The sequence below is a fragment of the Leucoraja erinacea genome, chromosome 2 (assembly GCF_028641065.1).
Source record: "Leucoraja erinacea ecotype New England chromosome 2, Leri_hhj_1, whole genome shotgun sequence".
Taxonomy (NCBI): Eukaryota; Metazoa; Chordata; class Chondrichthyes; order Rajiformes; family Rajidae; genus Leucoraja; species Leucoraja erinaceus.
The window spans coordinates 96,196,964-96,219,267 of NC_073378.1; the positions used below are offsets into that span (position 1 = coordinate 96,196,964).

General features: G+C 43.6%; 1 protein-coding gene across 2 annotated transcripts in view; it reads right to left on the reverse strand.

The window, feature by feature from the left end:
* The window catches only part of hdac9b (histone deacetylase 9b), a 542,867-nt gene extending 521,760 nt beyond the window's left edge, over nucleotides 1-21,107 (reverse strand). Inside the window, exon 1 of one of the 2 annotated variants that reach the window (XM_055661563.1) lies at nucleotides 20,910-21,107. The gene's annotated coding sequence lies outside the window, so the exon portion shown is untranslated. The remainder of the gene's footprint in view (nucleotides 1-20,909) is intronic. The other variant, XM_055661579.1, reaches the window with a different exon arrangement.
* Nucleotides 21,108-22,304: the final 1,197 nt, after the last annotated feature.

Genomic DNA, 22,304 nt, shown 5'->3' on the forward strand with positions numbered 1-22,304 from the left:
CTGCTCCTATACTCAAATCCTTTTGCAATGAAAGCTAACATACCATTCGCTTTATTATTACTATTATTATTAATGCACTCCCAAGAAAGCAGAGTCTGTTCCAATAAAAAACAGATCATTTTTGGAACCTGTAAGTTATTGCAAATCGGGCTATTGAAAAGAACATAAATGTTTCCAAATATACCACTTTGTTGATGTAGCAGGAAGACAACAAATGCTGGAGTAACTCAGCGGATGAGGCAGCATCTCTGGAGAGAAGGAATGGGTGACGTTTCGGTTTGAGACCCTTCTTCAGACTGATGTCAGGGGAGTGGGCGGGACATGGTTAGAATGCATTTGGAGACAATAAGACTGGTGGAAGAATTGGTAAGGGGGAGGGGATGGAGAGAGAAGGAAAGCAAGGGCTATCTGAAGTTAGAGAAGTCAATGTTTATATTGCTGGAGTGTAAGCGACCCAAGCAAAATATGAGGTGCTGCTCCTCCAATTTGCACTGGGCCTCACACTGACAATGGAGAAGATCCAGGGCAGAAAGGTTGGGAATGGGAGGGGAAGTTAAAGTGCTGAGCAACTGGGAGATCAGGTAGGTTAAGACAGACTGAGCGGAGATGTTCAGCGAAATGATCGCCGAGATTGCGCTTGGCCTCACCGATGTACAGTAGTTGACACCTGGAACAGCGGATACAGTAGATGAGGTTGGAGGAGGTGCAAGTGAACCTCTGCCTCACATGGAAAGACTGCCGGGGTCCTTGGAGGGGGGGGGAGGTAAAGGGACAGGTATTGCATCTCCTGCAGTTGGAGGGGAAAGTACCTGTGGAGGGACTGGTTTGGGTGGGAAAGGACCAGTTGACCAGGGAGTTGCGGAGGGAACGGTCTCTGCGGAAAGTTGAAAGGGGTGGAGATGGGAAGATGTGGCCAGTAGTGGGATCCTGTTGAAGGTGGCAAACATGTTAGAGGATTATATGCTGTGTGACGGCTGATGGGGTGGAAGGTGAGGACAAGGGGAACTCTGTCCTTGTTACGAATAGGGAGAGGGGGTGCAAGAGTGGAGCTGCAGGATATCGAGGAGACCCTCATGAGAGCCTCATCTATAGTGGAAGAGGGGAACCCCTTTTTCCTAAAGAATGAGGACCTCCGATGACCCGGTATTGGAAAACCTCATCCTGGATGCAGATGTGGTGTAGACGGTGGAATTGGGAGCTGGGGATTGTCTTTACAGGAAGCAGGGTGGGAGGAAGTTTAGTCTAGATAGCTATGGGAGTCTATTACTCTGTTGATATAGTCAGGGTAGAATCATAGAAAGATTACAACACAGCAGGAGGCTATTTGGCATATCATACCAAAATAATTCACTTCCCACAGCCTTATCTTCGTGATCATGAAAACTTTAATACAATCTATATTAATTCAAATCCCTCTTGAAGGACATAATGGCATTTGCCCACCACAATTGCAGACATCATGAGCTTTTTATTTCTGGATATCTGGAGCAAAACATTTGCACAAGTAGGGAAAGAAGACCAAGTATGAAAAACAATATGAACTTTTATTTTGCAGCTCAACAGCACACATGTCTTAATCCTTCATTTCAGAGATGGAGCTGAATTTAAAGTTAGATGCCAAAACTAAAGAGTTTGCTTACTGAAATTTGCAGTCTTTAAACAGCATGCAGAACACTAGATTGACACAAAAAGCTGGAGTAACTCAGCGAGACTGGCAGCATTTCTGGAGAGAAGGAATGGGTGACTTTTCAGGTTGAGACCCTTCTTCAGACTGCTCTAGAATCCAGAACTAGGATTTTAAAATTTAGGTCGGCAATTGTGTAGGATTTCACTCTCATATTTTTGAATTTAATAATAAAACTAATAAACTCGATATTTCCGCTAGAATTGTCTATCATAATACGCTTTTTGCTTTTTTTGAATCTTCTTGCCCATCCTCTTATATTCCAGTTTTCTCTTTTTAATTATGAATATCACTGCAAAGCTATAAATTCTAATGACTTAACAATCTTATTGCTCTTCAGCAATCAGAAAGGCAATTACTCCCCTTCTTCAGATTGTGTATGACCTCCAGAAATAAAAAGCTCATGATCACTGCAGTGTAAGATTAATGCACCAAATAGATAGCTAGATTTTAGCAAAGATTCTTCACAAGATCCAACAACGTGCAGCTCCATTAACGTGTCTCCAAAGAGGTTACTCTACCCATCATGCCTCTTTCAGTGCCATTCAAACTCTGGTGCATGGTTGGCATTTGACTGTGTGTGTAGGAAGGAACTGCAGATGCTGGTTTAAACCGAACATAGACACAAAATACTGGAATAACTCAGCGGGACAGGCAGCATATCTGGAGAGAAGGAATGGGTAACGTTTCAGGTCGCGACCCTTCTTCACCTCACCTATTCTTGCCAGGAGGTTAAACCATGTACCAACTCTCAACCATTCAACCTTGAATTATTGCAATCTTTTCATGCCTATTGACCAACCACTTGCAGATTCATCTTCTAATCTGCAGTCACCCCAATCTAAAGAATCTGAATCTGAGTTGGTGACTGCAATCAACTCCATGTAACCTTCTAACATCTTTGCTGCCAGGGCCTTCCCAGTTATTATACCTTGCCTTGTTGAAGCAAGAAAGGAAATGGTGAAGTCTTCTTCTTTCGTGTGGTGTGCACAGCCTAAAGTTGTTGGACAACTTGTTCTATTTGATCTTCCGTTTGTGCTCGTCGAGTTGATTGCATTAGTCGAAACAGGGCGGACCACGTGAAGGGTGCAATCTTTCACCCCAATGGTGAAGTAAATGTGCAGATAAGATAAAAGCATACTTTTAAACCAAATGATTATGCAATTGGGGGAAGAGAGATATGAAAAGGAAACTTAGAGGGAGGAAGTTTGAAATATAAACTGAAAATGCTGGCAATGCTCAGCATGTCAGAAAATAGCTGAGGAAAGATAATCAAACTTAATGTTTCATGTTAAAGACCATATGTCAGAAATCGGATTGGGATGCTGAATTTCTAGGTCTCTGTATGTACAGCAGGGCAGGAAGCTTTTGAGACATAATAAGGGATACGTATCAGTAACGGAAGAAGTCAGTGCCAGGAATATGGCTACAAGAACATGCATGCATGACAAAATGAAATGAAATGAAATGATTCAATTTATTGTCATTGTCAGTGTACAGTACAGAGACAACGAAATGCATTGAAGAAATTCAGCAGTCTGATATGTTTTCAAAAATTCAATGAGCTCATCTTCAAAAGGCAGGGCCTAGCAATAGCACTGCCCCTGCTTGACTTACTGCATTTCAATTGCATTCCCAAGGGAAGGGTTGCATGACCAATACATCTCTGTTTTACTTTTTTCTTGCACCTTTACAAGAAGAGTAGACAATAGACAATAGGTGCAGGAGTAGGCCATTTTGCCCTTCGAGCCAGCACCGCCATTCAATGTGATCATGGCTGATCATCCCCAATCAGTATTCCGTTCCTGCCTTCTCCCCATATCCCCTGATTCCACTATTTTAAGAGCCCTATCTAGCTCTCTTGAAAGCATCCAGAGAACCTTAATGCATTTCGTTGTCTCTGTACTGTACACTGACAATGACAAATAAATTGAATCTGAATCTGAACCTGCCTCCACCGCCCTCCGAGGCAGAGAATTCCACAGACTCACCACTCTCTGTGAGAAAAAGTGTTTCCTCGTCTCCGTTCTAAATGGCTTACTCCTTATTCTTAAACTGTGGCCCCTGGTTCTGGACTCCCCCAACATCGGGAACGTTTTTCCTGCCTCTTGCGTGTCCAAACCCTTAACAATCTTATATGTTTCAATGAGATCCCCTCTCATTCTTCTAAACTCCAGAGTGTACAAGCCCAGCTGCTCCATTCTCTCAGCATAGGACAGTCCCACCATCCCGGGAATTAACCTTGTAAACCTACGCTGCACTCCCTCAATAGCAAGAATGGCCTTCCTCAAATTATGATGATGAGGAAGTCCAGAGGCGGCACGCACACCCCCATCCACATTAACGGGACGGAGGTGGAACGTGTTTCTAGCTTCAGGTTCCTGGGAGTCAATATCTCTGATGACCTCTCTTGGACCCACAATACCTCTACTCTGATCAAGAAGGCTCATCAGCGTCTCTTCTTCCTGAGAAGACTGAAGAAGGTCCATCTGTCTCCTCAGATCCTGGTGAACTTCTACCGCTGCACCATCGAGAGCATCCTTACCAACTGCATCACAGTATGGTATGGCAACTGCTCTGTCTCCGACCGGAAGGCATTGCAGAGGGTGGTGAAAATTGCCCAACGCATCACCGGTTCCTCGCTCCCCTCCATTGAGTCTGTTCAAAGCAAGCGCTGTCTGCGGAGGGCGCTCAGCATCGCCAAGGACTGCTCTCACCCCAACCATGGACTGTTTACCCTCCTACCATCCGGGAGGCGCTATAGGTCTCTCCGTTGCCGAACCAGCAGGTCGAGGAACAGCTTCTTTCCGGCGGCTGTCACTCTACTCAACAACGTACCTCGGTGACTGCCAATCACCACCCCCCCCTGGCCACTTATTATTATTTATTCAAATCGTTTGCTATGTCGCTCTTCCAGGGAGATGCTAAATGCATTTCGTTGTCTCTGTACTGTACACTGACAATGACAATTAAAATTGAATCTGAATCTGAATCTGAAATTAGGGGACCAAAACTGCACACAATACTCCAGGTGTGGTGTCACTAGGGCTCTGTACAACTGCAGAACGACCTCTTTGCTCCTATATCCGATTCCTTTGCTCCTATATTCGACATCTATAGTGAAAGAGAGGAACCTCCTTTTCCTAAAGAATGAGGACCTCCGATGACCTGGTATTGGAAAACCTCATCCTGGGTGCAGATATGTCGTAGACTGTGGAATTGGGAGTTGGGGATAGAGTCTTTACAGGAAGCAGGGTGGGAGGAAGTTTAGTCCAGATAGCTATGGGAGTCTATTACTCTGTTGATATAGTCAGGGTAGAATCATAGAAAGATTACAGCACAGCAGGAGGCTATTTGGCATATCATACCAAAGTTTCTGATAGTGAATATGCGCTACCATCCAATCTTTCATTTTCAGCCACCAATTTAGCTTCTGCCACAATTTTTGAAGCTAGAATTGAGGCTGGTTTTCACATGACATTAAATCATAGAAACATAGAAAAATAGGTGCAGGAGTAGGCCATTCGGTCCTTCGAGCCAGCACCACCATTCACTATGATCATGGGTGATTATCTAAAATCAGTACTCTGTACCTGCTTTTCCCCCATATCCCTTGGTTCCTTTAGCCCCAAATCCTAAATCTAACTCGAACTCTCTCTTGAAATTAGGCACATGTGTACATAAGCCAGGGTGCAGAGTGGGTTTTCTCAGCGGGTCTCTGACCTGAAATGTTAACTCAGCTTCTCTTTTGACTTACTGAATGTTTTTATTTTCCAACATTTCTCGTTTTAATTTTGGGTTTCGAGCATCTGTCATTTTTCTTTTTGATTTGCAGAGAATGGTTAATGTTCTCAAATCCATTTGGAGTACAGCTCCTAAAAAAAACATTGCAGCATCACAAGGTCTCATTTTCCAAATTCAGTCCTTGTAGTAACATTAGTCTTCATGAGAATTGACTAATTTCCAGAGCATGAGTGCTATATTAAATGATATCAAGCGATTTTAATCGACAAATGCCAATGCAGATATTTGGCCTCCAAAACCTCCCTGACTGTCAGCTGGAAAATAAACTTGAACTATTACTTTAAAAAATCTATTTTTATATTAAGTTGGATTTAAAGAACCTTCAAAATAATTTGGTATGAGCGATGCAGCCTCGTAAAAATTGGCTTTTTACAATGTTTATTCAGGTTACTTTCATGAGATGAACCAAGTGTAAATCGCCCCCGAATATCCTTGGTTTCGCTGAACTATGTTCAATTGAGCAGAAAACCCCCCAAAGCTGCTCAATTGCAGAGGTGTAAAGAGGGGGGGGGGGGGTCAGATTAACTAACACGGTCATTAAGCAGACTGGATAGGATCAGCTGATGTTGGCGCGCTCCCTCCAGTTTTCCTTTCCTTTTAAGGAGCAGGTGCAGCTGAACTATCATTGTTTGAAGATAGACACAAAATGCAGGCAGCATCTCTGGAGAGAAGGAAAGGGTGATGTTTAGGGTCGAGACCCTTCTTCAGACTGAGAGACAGAGGAGAGGGAAACTGGAGATAGGAAGGGTGCAAAGAGACTGTTAGGTGCGAAACCGACAGATCAAAGCAGATGATGATCAAGGAAATGTGGAATGATTCATTGTTGACTGAGGGGAAAACACCATGAGGCATTCAAACAGTAAAATGAATCAGTGAAAGACAGTGAAGATCGTTGGAGAACTAAGGTCGGGGAGACAGAGAGAGGGAAAGCAAGGATTATTTGAAGTTAGAGAAATCAATATTCATACTGCTGGGTTGTAAGCAAAATATGAGGTGTTGTTCCCCCATTTTGCCTTTGGTCTCACTCTGACAGTGGAGGAGGCCTTGGACTGAAAGGCCAGTATGGGAATGGGAAGGGGAGTTAAAGTGTTTAGCTACCGGTTCGATATGGGTCACAGTATCAACTTGTCCGGTTCTTTGGTAGACACAAAATGCAGGAGTAACTCAGCGGGACAGGCAGCATCTCTGGAGAGAAAGAATGGATGACATTTCGGGTCGAGATGTTTCTTCAGACTGATGTCAGGAGAGTGGGTGGTACAGAGATAAAATGTAGTCGTAGACAGTAAGACTGGCAGGAGAACTGGGAAGGGGATGGAGAGAGAGCTACTTGAAGGGCTACTTGAATTTTGAGTTCATACTGCTGGGGTGTAAGCTACCCAAACAAAATATGAGGTGTTGTTCCTCCAATTTGTGCTGGGCCTCACTCTGATAATGGAGGAGGCCTAGGACAGAAAGGTTAGTGTGGGAATGGGAAGGGGAGTTAAAGTGTTGAGCAACCAGGAGATCAGGTAGGCATAGGCGGACCTAGCGGATCGCTGAGCCTGTGCTTGGTCTCGCCGATATATAGCAGTCCACACCTGAAACAGCGGATACAGTATCACTGCAAAGCTATAAATTCTAATGACTTAACAATAACCATCAAGGCTGTGCTACCTGCCGATCACCAACCCCTCACACTCACCCCCTACGACGTGTACGTGGCACTGAGTAGGACTAATGCACGTAAGGCTGCTGGCCCTGACGGCATCCCCGGGCGCGTGCTCAGTGCCTGTGCTGCGCAGCTGACAGACGTCTGGACTGACATCTTCAACCTGTCACTTGCCCAAGCAGTTGTCCCCACTTGCCTTAAAGCCACCTCCATCGTGCCAGTGCCAAAACACTCCACTGCGGCAAGCCTCAACGACTTCCGCCCAGTTGCACTTACCCCCATCATCACCAAGTGCTTCGAGAGGCTGGTCCTGGCACACCTCAAAAGCTGCCTACCCCCCACACTGGATCCCTATCAGTTTGCCTACCGCAAGAACAGGAGTACGGAGGATGCCATCTCAACGGCACTTCACTCCGCCCTCTCCCACCTTGACAACAGAGACACTTATGTAAGAATGCTGTTCATTGATTACAGCTCAGCATTCAACACCATTATTCCATCAAAACTGATCACCAAACTCGGTAACCTGGGCATCGACCCCTCCCTCTGCAACTGGATACTGGACTTTCTAACCAACAGACCCCAGTCTGTGAGGTTAGACAAGCACACCTCTTCAACCCTCACCCTGAACACCGGCGTTCCTCAGGGCTGTGTGCTGAGCCCCCTCCTCTACTCCCTCTTCACCTATGACTGCACACCTGTACATGGTACTAACACCATCATCAAGTATGCAGATGATACAACGGTGATTGGCCTCATCAGCAACAACGATGAGCTGGCCTACAGGGAGGAGGTCCAGCACTTAGCAGCATGGTGCGCTGACAACAACCTGGCCCTTAACTCCAAGAAGACCAAGGAGCTCATTGTAGACTTCAGGAAGTCCAGAGGCGGCACGCACACCCCCATCCACATTAACGGGACGGAGGTGGAACGTGTTTCTAGCTTCAGGTTCCTGGGAGTCAACATCTCCGATGACCTCTCTTGGACCCACAATACCTCTACTCTGATCAAGAAGGCTCATCAGCGTCTCTTCTTCCTGAGGATACTGAAGAAGGTCCATCTGTCTCCTCAGATCCTGGTGAACTTCTACCGCTGCACCATCGAGAGCATCCTTACCAACTGCATCACAGTATGGTATGGCAACTGCTCTGTCTCCGACCGGAAGGCATTGCAGAGGGTGGTGAAAATTGCCCAACGCATCACCGGTTCCACGCTCCCCTCCATTGAGTCTGTCCAAAGCAAGCGCTGTCTGCGGAGGGCGCTCAGCATCGCCAAGGACTGCTCTCACCCCAACCATGGACTGTTTACCCTCCTACCATCCGGGAGGCGCTGCAGGTCTCTCCGTTGCCGAACCAGCAGGTCGAGGAACAGCTTCTTTCCGGCGGCTGTCACTCTACTAAACAACGTACCTCGGTGACTGCCAATCACCACCCCCCCCTGGCCACTTATTATTATTTATTCAAATCGTTTGCTATGTCGCTCTTCCAGGGAGATGCTAAATGCATTTCGTTGTCTCTGTACTGTACACTGACAATGACAATTAAAATTGAATCTGAATCTGAATCTGAACAGTAGTAGAGGTTGGTGAAGGTGCCAGTGAACCTTTGCCTCATGACTGTCGGGGTCCTTGGACAGAGTCGAGAGGGGAGGTAATGGGACAGGTGTTGCATCTCCTGCGGTTGCAGGGGAACGTACCTGGGGAGGGAGTGGTGTGGGTGGGGAGGGACGAGTTGACCAGGAAGTTGCGGAGGGAACGATCTCTGCGGAAAGCAGAAAGGGATGGAGATGTGGGTAGTAGTGCAATATTGTCCAGCTCTTTACCCGACAGTAAGGACTGTGAAATGTGCCACTATACAACCCCACATAAATACTTGGACTTCTGCACACTCTCTTACTGATGCATCCCATAATGGCCTGTCCCACTTGGGCGTCATTTGTGCGTCATTTACATGATAGGCCGGTAGCGAAAATCGTCTAGCAGTATGACAGTCGCGCACCTCGTGCTCTTGAGGGCCCTGCTTCTTTTTGGCGCCATTTGCAATGTCGTTCGTACTTAGTCCCATCTCCGTGGCAAGGATTTTCCCAGTGAGAATATTTCAAAACTATGCGCGCTTTATACCCGGGTGGTCACGTGGTGCATCACTCAAATGATGCGCAAATGGCGGCCGACGGCATATGGGCGGCCCATGGTTATGGACTTTGACGCATGGTGACACATAATAAATTAGCATAGGCAATGTTCGTGCGTCACCGTGCGTAACCATGTGTCACCACGAGCTACACGTAAGCCGTCAGTACGTCAGCGTGCGCAAGAGATACGTCACGCAGGAGGCGCACGAGGATTTTGAGCATTCCAAAATTCTGGGGCGTCGTGCGTCACCGCATATCACTGCATATGCCACCACTCGCCCGTCACAACGCGCCAACCAATTTTTAGTATGTCGCGTAAATGACGCGCAAATGATGCCCGTGGGACAGGCCCTTTAAGCTTCTTGTCATGTGCTGAAAGTCACAAAACCAGTTCTCTCAAATGCTCAAGGCTAATACCACCCCAATCCCTTTACACAAAGAAAAAAAAATGTTAATGCATAGGAAATGCTTGACACTCAAATTGCATTTTATTACTGAAGAATGAGAGAATAAAAATATTCCAGAAATAAAAAGGCGCAAACTCATTTTAGAAACCCAAAACTGCTGAACATGGAAATCTGAAATCGAAACAGATAAACTGGAAACTCCCAGCCGCTGATACAAAATCTGTGGGAAGAGAAACAGACTTAATAGTTCAAGTCGAGGATTCTTCGTCAGAAACAGGGAAGGGAGGAAAAAACAAGTTGGTTTCAAGTTGAAAGGTGAGTAGAGAAGAGGTGGATAGGACAAAGTGATATGCCAAATAGGGTGAAGCCAGGGTTTCCATGGGGCTAAGGTCACTTTGTTGTAGACATCAGGAGCTGCATATGTTGCAATCTTGCATGGAACAGAAAGTTCTCCAGGGATGCTGCCTGACCCATTGAGTTATTCCAGCATTTTGTGTCTTTCCTTGGTGAACTAGCATCAATGCTGTTAGGGGTCAGGCCATTCATTATATATTTTCCCCTTACATTTGACCTCTCAAAGTGCAACACCTATCACTTGCTCGGATTAAACGCCATCAGCAATTTATCTGTCCACTTTTGCAGCTGATCTCTATCCCACTGTATAACTTGACAGCCTTCCTCACAGTCTGCGATCCCAGTAATCTTGGTGTCATCTGCAACCTTACTGACCAACCATTTACATTTACATCCAAGTCATTTATATATTTATATATGTCAAAAACTGCAGAGGTCCCAGCACAGATCCCTACTGAACTCCACTGGTCACTGACCTCCAGCCTGAATATTGTCCTTCCACCACAACCCTCTGTCTTTTTCCATAGCCAGTTCAGAGCCACTTTGTGTCATGCAGCAGTGTAACTGGCCATTCAACCCTCTATGTCCAAGCCGACCATCAAGCAACCAATTACATCAATCCCATTTTATTCTTCTCATGTGGAAAATTATAGTTGTGGTCAACAGGATCACCCTGTGAACCGAACAAGGGATTTATTTTAGTTGACTGGGTCTACAATCTGAACAACATCCTATTTCAGAGAGAAAATAAAATAAAAATATTAAACTATTTTATTTTTTTTAAATAATGAAAATCACAGAAAAAAGAACATTACGGTTACCCCTTACATGTAGCCCTGTGCAAACTTGTTAAACTGCCAGAAGCTGCAGACTCCGCGGAATATTATATTTAGTTTGCAAATTCTATGCATTCCAAGTAATAAAGCCAGAATATCAGCCAGAATAATGATATTGTTGCTTCTTGTGCCAAGATTTCAACGTAAGTGGAACACTATGTAGCTAGTTCTGGGTTAACGCCTCAAACTGGTCCGTGACTGTGTGGATTGATTTTAAAACCTTCATCAAAGTTCATTGCCTCTGCCTCTCTATCAACTGTGGCCAGCTTTCAAGCACCCACCTGGACTCCCTATCATCATGCAATTCATCACGGCCAAGATCATTCTTTTTTTTAATCTGCTTCACATCCAATGACAGCAGCAGCAAAGAATAATAGATTCATTTTTACTCCAGTTTAGTTTAGTTTAGTTTAGAGATACAGCGTGGAAACAGGCCCTTCGGGGCACCGAGTCCGCGCCGACCAGCGATCCCTGCACATTAACGCAATCCCAGGGACAATGTACACCAAGCCAATTAACCTACAAGCCTGTACATCTTTGTAGTGTGGGTGAAAGCCCACGTGATCACAGGGAGAGGGTACAAACTCCGTACAGACAGCACTGATAGTCGGGATCGAACCCGGGTCTCCAGCGCCGCAAGAGGTGTTAGCCAACAACTCTACCGCTGCATCACCGTGCCTTCAGGGCAAGTGTTTAGCTCATATTAGCGCTGCATATCTCCATATTTATTTTCTTATGCATTGCCCTTTGCACATATATATGGATAAAAATACTGGTAAAGATTCCGACATCCAAAGACCTCCCACCAGGTATGCAGGATAGTTTTCACGGAGCCTGGATTTCTGTAGACAGAAGCTGTCACCACCGACTCTAAATGGGCTGCAATGAGATTCAGTCAATAGACAATATAGACAATAGACAATAGGTGCAGGAGCACGCCATTCGGCCCTTCGAGCCAGCACCACCATTCAATGTGATCATGGCTGATCATCCACATTCAGTACCCCGTTCCTGGCTTCTCACCATATCCCCTGACTCCACTTTCTTTAAGAGCTCTATCTAACTCTCTCTTGAAATCATCCAGAGAATTGGCCTCCACTGCCTTCTGGGGCAGAGAACCCCACAGATTCACAACTCTCTGGGTGAAAATGTTTTTCCTCATCTCCGTTCTAAATGGCCTACCCCTTACCCTTAAACTGTGGCCCTTGTTTCTGGACTCCTCAACATCGGGAACACATTTCCTGCCTCTAGTGTGCCCAATCCCTTAATAATATATCAATAAGATCCCCTCTCATACTTCTAAATTCCATAGTGTACAAGCCCAGTCGCTCCATTCTATCAACATATGACAGTCCTGCCATCCCGGGAATTAACCTCATGAACCTACGCTGCACTCCCTCAATAGCAAGAATGTCCTTCCTCAGATTTGGAGACCAAAACTACACACAATCCTCCAGATGTGGTCTCACTAGAGCTCTGTACAACTGCAGAAGCAGCTCTCTGCTCATATACTCAAATCCTCGTGTTATGAAGGTCAACATGCCATTAGCTTTCCTCACTGCCTGCTGACTGCCACCCCCCCCCCCCCCCCCCCCCCCCCCCCCCCCCCCCCCCCCCGGACACTTATTATTTATTTTTTTATTCAAATCGTTTGCTATGTCGCTCTTCAAGGCGTACCTGCATGCTTACTTTCACTGACTGATGAACAAGGACCCCCAGATCAGTCGTGCAGTGGCCTCAAGATTTCATAGGATCTGCAAATACTTTTCAGGTTGAAGGTAGATGGAAGTTTGAAGATGATTGGGGTGGGTGAGGGGGTTTCAGGGAGGTGCAGTGGAGTTAATAGCTCAGCTATTGCTGTGAACGGACACTAAGTGTTGGAGTAACAAGTCAGGCAGCCTCTCTGGTAAACATGGATAGGTGACTTCTCAGGTCAGAACCCATCCATGGTGTGGTTTGTTGCTGGGGTTGCATTGTAGGCTGGAGCCTAGTCTGGCAGGACCACTTTAACCGGCGCTGAAGCCGGCCTGCTACTGCACAAGTATATTGCACCATTGGTGATTCATGTATGTCATCCAAAACTCCACCACTGATCACCACTCAACACAAGCCAAGGTCCTCTCTGCAGCAGCCCATCAGTCAAGTGGAGGACCATTAGGAAAAGCACCAAAGTCATGACATTTGCCAATGTCTTCTCATGTTTGATTTTATTAATTAAAATTGCATAATATAAATAAAAATAATAAAAATCCACAGCATACTAAAGGGTGTCCAAGTTCCAAGCAACTTATTTTCAGTGGTGGGAGAATCAGCCACCAAAGATCAGGGATGTAATTTAATTACTAAATTATTGAAAACAAAGAGCAATTAGTTGCATTTACGATAAGTTCTGAGAGGCAGTGCATTAGTTTGATTAGGTAACAAAAGTAGATTCAATGGCAACTTTCAAAATAGAGTTCGATATGTAACTAGGTATCATTGTTTGAAAATAAGTTTCACAATTTAAGAAGAAGAGGCATTTTTCTCTCTCAGAGGGTCATGAGTCTTTGGAACCTTTGAACTCAAAGGGTGGTGAAACTACCAGGTAGATAAAAAGATTGTTGATATATTATAGAGGTCAATAGATTCTTGATAAGCAAATGTGATAAATGGATACCACCGGTAAATGGAAAGGCAGTTAAGCCAATATCAGACAAGCTGCAGTAGCTTGATGGGCAGATTAACCTGCTCTTGCTTCTGATCTGTACCATCATATGTTTAGACTTTAGCCTTTTGGGATACAACATGGAAGCAGGCCCTTCGGCCCAGCGAGTCCAAGCTCACCAGTGATCACCCCATAGGCTAACACTATCCTACATGCAAGGGAAAACCATTTTTATCAAAGCCAATTAACCTTTAAAACTGTACGTCTTGGAGTGTGGATGGAAACAGGAGCACCCGGAGAATGAGAGACCTGGTGTAGATATTGGCAATGGAGGAGGTAGAGGAAAGAAGGGAACTAGGTGACAGGGGGGGGGAGGTGGAAAGATTTGCATATGCGAGAGGGATGCGTCGGAACGTTTGGTAGATGAAGGGGGGGGGTGTACTTGAAATTGGTGAATTCAATGTTTGTGCCATTGGGTTGTAGTCTACCCAGGCTGAATACAAAGTGGTATTCTGGCAGTAAAGGAGGCTGAGGCCAGATAGGTCAATACAGAAATAGGAAATTGAATTACTGTAGCTAGCAACCAGGAGCTCCAACTAACCTAGACGGACAGAGAACAAACGTTCAGTAAAACAGCCACCGAATCTTCGCAATGTCTCAACAATGTAGAGTGAGCATTCTGTTGAGGGATTTGATTAAAATAATCCTTTGATTAAACTTTCTGGCTGCAACAGAATTGTATTGTTAAATATATTTCCAGAATATAATTATGAACAATGAACGCCAATGCCAGCAATGAGATAATTACCTTATCCCACTGCTGAGTGTTGTAAACAGCAAAAACATCCTATTCAGCTTTACTCTCTTTTCAAAACAATCCTTTATCCTATTTCAAGCCCCATTCCCTGTAAATAAATTATATAGATGGCTGCTGTCCAATTTGTGGAAATTAAATAATTTGATTTGGATAAATACTACGTGCAAGCGTAATAACACAACATTAAGGCCATTTACTATTCTTTAATATTATTACATGTTAAAACAATTGCTATAACAAAATCAATTGTGTACTACCTCCTCTGTATTTGCTAGGTTATAGTTGGAGGCAGAGTCTTCAATCATGATCAATGGAATGGCTTCTGTTACTTGGAGTGAGATATTTAAATTACCAGCATGTCCTTTACCAGTCAACTCATAGACAATTGCATTCAAATCAGGGAACTGCCATTCTGTACGAGCAAATTCAAGACATGAAAAAGATGTAAAGAATAAAAAAGACATAAAATGAAGGAGTAATATCAAATGACGCAATGTCATCCATCCGTGTTCTCTAGGAATGCTGCCTGACCCATTGAGGTACTCCAGCCCTTTATATATTTTCTTTGTAAACCGGCATCTGCAGTTCCTTCTACATGTAACAAATATACTTGTGCACATGTCAGTTCATGGCCTGATTTACTCGAGTTGTTCATTTCATCTTTATCAATTCATTTTTCTTGAATCAAAGGAATTATGTGAAAACAGGTCCTAATATATCTCAAAGTAGAATGGTCAAATATAAAAAAAGAATGGAGTGAGCAGGATGAGACTCATCCTTGATTATACTGGTGGCCTTGCCGAGGCAGAGTGGAGTATAGATGGAGTCAACGGAAGGTGGGGTTGGCTTTGTGAAACACTTTTGTTGTGTTCTAACCAGTCAAACTAAATACATGATTACAATCAAGCCAATCACAGTGTACAGATACATGATGAAGGGAATAACATGAATAACATTTCATGCAAGATAAAGCCAGTAAAGTCTGATCAAAGATAGTCCGGGGGTCTCCAATGAAACTGGAGAGCAGTTCAGGACTGCTCTCCAGTTGTGGTAGGATGGTTCACTTGGATAACAGCTGGGAAGAAACTGTCCCTGAATCTGGTGGTGTGCGTTTTCGCACTTCTACACCTTTTGCCCGATTGGAGAGGGGTGAAGAGGGAGTGGCAAGGGTGCGACTTATCCTTGATTATGCTGCTGGTCTTGTCAAGCCAGCGTGAGGTATAAATTGAGTTAATGGATGAGAGGTTGGGTGTGTGATGGTCTGGGCTGCATCCACAATTCTTTGTAATTTCTTGCAGTCTTGGATGGAGCTGCTCCCAAACAATGTGCATCCCGATAAATAGTTGTCATTTATTACACTATGTGTGAATATTGTTAAGATCTTGCTGCAAACAAAAATGGGCTGCTTCGTGAGCTAAGGATTTGCAAATAGAATGAACGTCATAGTCATACAGCATGGAAACAGGCCCTTCGGTCCATGCCGACCAACATGTCCCATCCAAATCCACCTGCCTGCATTTTGCCCATATCCCTCTAAACATATCCTGTCCATGCACCTGGCTAAATGCTTCTGAAACATTGTGATAGTACCTGCCTTAATTACCTCCTCTAGCAGCTTATTCCATACACCCACCATCCTTTGTGAAGAAAGGTTAAACCTCAAGTTCCTATTAAATCATCCAGCAGCTCAACAACTTTCTTGACTTGACTTAAATCTTTCCCCCATGACTTTAAACCTTTGTCTCTGGTTCTTGATTCTTCTACTCAGGGCAAAAGAATACGTGTGTTTACTTGATCTATTCCTCTCGTGATTTTATACACCTCTATAAGATCACCCCTATCCTCCGTGCTCCAAGGAATAAGCCTGCTCAACCACTTCCTCTAGCCCTGGCAACATCCTTGGAAATGTTCCCTGCGCCCTTTCCAGCCTGACAACATCTTTCCTATAACATGGTGCCCAGAACTGAACACAATACTCTAAATGTGATCTCACCAACGTTTTATATAACTGTAACACGACCTCCCTTCTATACTCAGTACTCACACTGATGAAGGCCAATGCACCAAAAGCTTTTATAACCACCCTGTCTATCTGTGATGCCACGGAACTATGTAGGTACCCTCTGCTCTACAACACTCCCCAAAGCCCAACTATTCACTGTGTAGGTCCTTACCAAAATGTAGCACTTCATATTTCTCTGTATTAAATTCCATCAACCATTACTCAGCCCATTTGCCCAGTCGATCAAGGTCCAGCTGCAATTTTTGACAACCATCTTCACTATCTACAATACCACTCACTTTTATGTGAAAACTTGCTAATCAAGCCACACACGTTCTCATCCAGATGACAAATAGCAATAGGCCCAGCACCAAACCCTACTGGACACAGGCCTCCAGTCTGAAAAGCAACCTTCCACCATCACACATTGCTTCCTTTCATGGTCAATTTTATATCCATTCAACTGTCTCTCCTTGGATCCCATGCAATCTAACCTTACAGAAAAACCTACCATGTGTAACCTTGTCAAATGCCTTGCAAGACAAATTTAAAACTATATAACCATTAGCAAATATCCTTACTTCTGAGCTTACCATAGAAGGATGATCATTGATGAAGCAGCTGACAATGGCTAGACTGAGGCCACTTCATGAGGAACTCCTGCAATCATATCATAGGGCTAGGATGATTGACCTCAACATCTAGAACCATATTCCTCTGTGCAAGGAATGACGCTCAGAACTAGTACTTTCCCTTCAATACCCATTGACTCAGTTTCATCAAGACCCTTCAAAGCCAAACACAGTGTGACATATTTTAAAACTTGATTTGTGAAATTTGCTTCACAAATCATTGAAGTAGCTCATTAGCTGCTTCACCCGTCTCATAAGGTCATAAGTGAGGGGCAGAATTAATCATTCAGCCCATCAAATCTCCTCCACTATTCAATCATTGCTGATCCCTCCTAACCCCATTCTCCTGCCTTCTCCCCATAATCCCCGACACCTCTTATTGCCATTGGAGAGCTATGACCAGCTTGTCATTCCAGCTTACAAATTAGTCATATATGGAATCAACAGCAGTGTAAACTTCTTGATATTGTAGATATTGCTATTAAAAAAAATACTGAATGTGTTTATTATTAAGTAAGGTAGAAACTATGATGGAGATACAATCAACAGCAGATACTTGAATTTCCAGCAAAAGGTAAACTGCTGGAAGACCGTGTAGGTTGAGCAACAACTGTGGAGGCAAAGGAATGCGTTTGTTTTAGGTTGGAACCCCACATCAGAATATGATATAAAAACATGGGCTTTTTTTTTTTTTTTAAAAAGGGGCAAAGGTGATTTATTGATATTAACATTTACTTATGTTCTCAGACAAGTTGCTCAATATACTTTATTCCAATGATAATATGTTTCAGAGGCAATAGCCAAATTTTCTTCTGATTTGCTTCCTGGAGATACAATTCTCACAATGCCAGAGATACATCCTCAAATGTCCATATAGAAAAATTACCTAGTGTGGCATAAACATAGTTTGCTCCAAGCAAATGTTAATAAAGTAATTGAGTCATAGAGCTTTGCAGAAAAGAAACATACCCTTCAGCTCACCATGACCATGCTGACCTTTTTGCCCATGACATCCATCCAATTTGCCAAACAATGCCTGTATCCTTCTATGCCTTGTTTATTTAAATGCCTGTCCAAATGTCTTTAAACATAGTGATTGTATTTGACTCCATCACCTCCTATATTCATCAGTTTCAGATCAACTACGCTCTGTATGAATAACAATTCCCCTCAAATCCATGATAAAACCCCTCCTCTCACTGTAAAATTCATGCCCTCTTGAGTTTGATACATGGGAAAAAGATTCTGAGTATCTATGCTTGTTATAATATGTTATACCTCTTATCAGGTCACCCGTCAACTTCCTTTATTGCAGGTATAACTAATCCATGTAACATCCAGTAAATGTCTTCAGCACACTCTTCAGCAAAAATACTCCAGCACAACCACATCCTTCCTACAGAAGGGTGACCAGAGCTGCAGACAATACTTCAAGTACAATCTAATATTTTGTAAAATAGCGATTAATTTTTGGTATTGGTTTATTATTGTCAAATATACCAAGAGACTGTGAAAAACGTTGTTTTGCATACCAGACACAAGTACACCAGGATCAAGTAGAGCAAAAGAAAAACGAATCAGAGAGCAAAGTACAGTGTTGTAGTGTTACAGGTAAAATAAAAATGCAAGGGCCACAGAAAGGTAAATTGGAAAATCAGGAAGTCATTGCTAGCATATGAGAGATTTGTTCATGTCTGATAACAGCAGAGAAAACACTGTTCTTGCATCTGCTGGGATTTGCTTTCAAGCTTTCATATCTTCTGCCCTCTGGGAGAGGAGAAAAGAAAAAATGACCAAGGTGGGGGTGAATGATCTTTAATTAAGTTGGCTGCTCCCCGAGACAGCATGAAGTGTAAATGAAGTCGCTGAGGGAGAGGACTGTGATGGACTGGGTTGCATTCATGACTCTCTGCAATTTCTTGTGATCTTGGTCAGAATAGTTGGCATACCAAGGTGTGAATCATCCCTATGGAATGCAACATAACGTTCCAACTTTTATATTATCCCACTTGACCAATGAAGGCAAGCTGACCAGATGCCTCAGCGCCATGCTACAGTATGTACCAATGTTACCATTTTCAGGGAACAAAGACTTACAGTAAACCCTATGATCCCATTGTTCATTAACTTTCCTTACTGCCCCATCACTTATTGTGTATGTAATACCTCTACTTTACTTAACAAAATGAATTTCTCTGGTCTTGCCAGGATTAAATTCTTTCTGTTAATGTGTCAGCCAATTTCCCAGTTGATCGATATTCTGCTGCACCTCAGAGAAATGCCCTCACTATCATCAATACCACCAACTTTTGGGTCATCTGCAAAGTTATTAATCACACCTCCAACGTTAAAAATCAAGTTATGAATGTATAATCACAAAGCAAGGATCCCAGCACTGATTTCTGCAGTATGTTACTGGTCACAAACATCCATTTAGAAAAACACCTTCCAGTCCCATCCTCTGCATCTTATCACTAAGCCAATTTTGGATCCAGTAAGCCAGCTCACCTTGGAGCCCAGGTGCCAGAGCCCAAGTGCCTTAACCCTGTAGACCAGCCTACCATATAAGGCCTTGTCAAGTGTCTTACCAATGTCTATGTAGACAATGGAGACAAAAGGAACTGCAAATGTTGGTTTACAAAATTTCTATGTAGAAAATGGCTACTGATCTGCTTTTTAGTAATCTCATCGAAAAAATTCAAATCAAGGTAGAAATGCAGGATTTTCCTCACAGAAAGCCATTCTGACTATTCCTTATCGGCTCTTGCTGATATATGTACTTAAATCCAATCACCTGGGATTTTCACTAACAATATTCTATACTGCCATGTTTCTTTTATTTTCCTGATCAAATCTTTAATATCCTTTGTCGTCACTTTCCAAATTGTCTTTCTCTCTTATAGGAACATGTTGGTCCTGAACTCTTAGCAACTTTTCTTTAAATTAATTCTACCCCACACCATGACACAACCCAGTTTGAAATGAATGCAAAATCTGTCTAATGCTGTCGATAGAAAAAATCTGCAGAAGTGCGTGTTAATATTCGTTTTCCTGCGCTTCAATTGACTTTAACTGTAATAATCAAATTGTTCTTTTTCAAACGTCTTTCAATCGCAATAACATTGGTAATCACCCCCACTCCCAATCCATCCCATGGTATTTGATTCCAGCATAGCGAACAAACCTAGCCGTCTAAACAGTTGCGGCGGGGCGCGGGGGATAATCAACACGTTACTGGAAACTCATGCCTGTTTTTAATAAAGATGCAATGGATCAGGAATCATAAATATACAGGTGTAATACCGCCAGGTATATGCAGGAGTGCTTGCGATATGATGCCAGCAAAGGTGCATCTAAAGTTTTTTATCTGCTTAAGCAATTTCAGTTATTTTCGTTAAATCAATTAAGTACATTTGCCTTCCGTAACACAAAGATCGTATCACGTCGACACAGCTGGAACGAGATGCGGTGGATCTCTCACAGTGGGTGTCGAACGCGAAATAGAAATGCGAGTGGCACCATCTGAACAAATGCAAAACCACCTGTATGAAAGGTAAACCACACCAACTCAGTGCAAGACTGCGAACAGGGCTGGAAGAGATGCGATGGTGACAGGGAGAAGACTGATTAGCATTCACTTAGCATATTGTTCACTAGTCTCCACTGACTCATCTGAATTATGTCGTTTCACATCTAATTCTCGTATTTTGCTACAGTTTGCAAACATGTTGATCATCGAGCAACACACCCATGTACCCGCGCGAGTGTCGGTATCTGCGTCCTGCTTACTTCTGAAAACCCCATTTCTAGTACAATTTGTATTCTCACTTGGTAACAGTGTTTTGAACATTTTGCCTTGTGCCGCTCCCAACTCGTGGCCGAAGGCGACCTTCTAATCTGCGGATCACAATAGCATTGCAAGATTAGTTGGATTTCAGAGCAGCGACTGACCTTTCGGCAGCGATTTATTCCCGTCTGTCAAAGGTTACGAAACTGGTGTGAAAAAAACCCTGAGCGAACTGCGATCGACTCTACCCCGCCATATTCATTGGAAGCAGGAAGAGAGATGGTTAATCGTTAGAAAATCCAGTCTGCCACCGAGATGTGATCAGAGCTCGCACTAGTGGCAACACACGGCTCGGGCTTTCTAAAAATAGCAATCCAATAATCTGAGGAAACACAAAGCATGTTCAAACCACATTCAGGCAGCGGAATAAATACATCACAACTGAGAAATAGTGTCTGTCGCGCACTTGATAAACAAGATTTGTTACGAAATGAAATAGAGGAAATGTATTCATACTCGCGTTGGATTTCCACATATATGTGTGTGTGTGTGTGTGTGTGTGTGTATATATATATACATAATACATAATACATTAATATGCACAGATTGTTTAACATACTTTACTTGTCTGAAGAAGGGTCTTGACCCGAAACGTCACCCATTCCTTCTCTCCAGAGATGCTGCCTGTCCCGCTGAGTTACTCCAGCTTTTTGTGTCTATCTTCTGTGCACTTCTCTTATTGTCGTGAGTGGCTAAATTAGCAATAGCACCCATCTAGTCATCTTTAGGTCCAACAGCTTTGCGGATGACACGAAGTTGGGGGGCTGTGTTAGCTGTGAGGAGGATGCTAGGAGGCTGCAAGGTGACTTGGATAGACTGGGTGAGTGGGCAAATGCATGGCAGATGCAGAATAATGTGGATAAATGTGAGGTTATCCACTTTGGTGGCAAAAACAGGAAAGTAGACTATTATCTGAATGGTGGCCGATTAGGAAAAGAGGAGATGCAACGAGACCTGGGTGTCATGGTACAATAGTCATTGAAAGTAAACATAGAAACATAGAAATTAGGTGCAGGAGTAGGCCATTCGGCCCTTCGAGCCTGCAACGCCATTCAATATGATCATGGCTGATCATCCAACTCAGTATCCCGTACCTGCCTTCTCTCCATACCCCCTGATCCCCTTAGCCACAAGGGCCACATCTAACTCCTTCTTAAATATAGCCAATGAACTGGCCTCAACTACCCTCTGTGACAGAGAGTTCCAGAGATTCACCACTCTCTGCGTGAAAAAAGTTCTTCTCATCTCGGTTTTAAAGGATTTCCCCCATCCTCAAGCTGTGACCCCTTGTCCTGGACTTCCCCAACATCGGGAACAATCTTCCTGCATCTAGCCTGTCCAACCCCTTAAGAATTTTGTAAGTATCTATAAGATCCCCTCTCAATCTCCTAAATTCTAGAGAGTATAAACCAAGTCTATCCAGTCTTTCTTCATAAGACAGTCCTGACATCCCAGGAATTAGTCTGGTGAACCTTCTCTGCACTCCCTCTATGGCAATA